The sequence below is a fragment of the Cyprinodon variegatus genome, unplaced genomic scaffold, assembly GCF_000732505.1.
Source record: "Cyprinodon variegatus isolate N-32 unplaced genomic scaffold, C_variegatus-1.0 Scaffold2123, whole genome shotgun sequence".
Taxonomy (NCBI): Eukaryota; Metazoa; Chordata; class Actinopteri; order Cyprinodontiformes; family Cyprinodontidae; genus Cyprinodon; species Cyprinodon variegatus.
The window spans coordinates 16868-17844 of record NW_015152576.1 but is presented as its reverse complement, the minus strand read 5'-3'; positions in this window follow the sequence as shown (position 1 = coordinate 17844).

The window sequence follows — 977 nt, the reverse complement described above, 5'->3', positions numbered from 1 at the left end:
GGGTCAGACCTGGACTGGGTCAGACCTGGACAGGGTCAGAACTGGACTGGGTCAGACCTGGACGGGGTCAGACCTGGACTGGGTCAGACCTGGACCGAGTCAGAACCCAATAGTTCTAGGTCAGAACTGGATCCGGTCAGAACCCAATCATTCTGGGTCAGAAGTGGACCGGGTCAAAATGAACTGGGTCAGACCTGGTCCGGCTCAGCCCTGGACTGGGTCAGACCTGGACTGGGTCAGAACCAAATTGATCTGGGTCAGACTGGATCCAGGTTCCTTGCACAGCCAGATGAAGTGAAGCAGAACCTTCAGAACCTCCCGCTGTGACGACAGCCTCCAGAACCGCAGCACAGGCTGGATCAGATCCCAGTGGGTTTGCTTTGGTTCTGCATGTGAGGAGGGCTGATGGTTCTGGGCTGAGGATGGCTTCGTTAAACATCCTCACTGAGCGCCCAGCAAACAGGAAGTGACGGCGACGCCCAGTCTCTCATGCTTTTGTCTCAAGGAATTTCCTCCAGAACCAAGGAGAACATTTCCTTTAGGAGCTGCTGAGGCTACAGCGTTGCTGCGACCCGCTTCCTCTGCTGCTCAGAACCAAAGGCCCCCTGACCCAGATGGAGTCTGGACCTCCAGCAGCACACAATTCAGAAATGTTCATAAAGACATGGAGGGAAGGATGCAGGAAGAATGGAAGGAAGCAAGAAAAGGAGGCGCTCCTTTGATGTTCCCCTCATCCTCACACTATAAACATCAAAGACCCAAGAAGGAAGCAGACTGTAAAACGATGGTCTCCTAGCAACAGAAACAGCATCTCTGAATGGATCAGGAAGATTTCATTTCTATGGTTCTGATTAGAAAAAACAGTTTATGCTAAAACATTCTGCTGGAAGGCTCTGCCAAAAATCTGCCAATCCTCCTTTCTGATCTAAAATTCTTTGCTTAAGAAACCGTCTCTTGACCCAGATGACTTGGTCAAT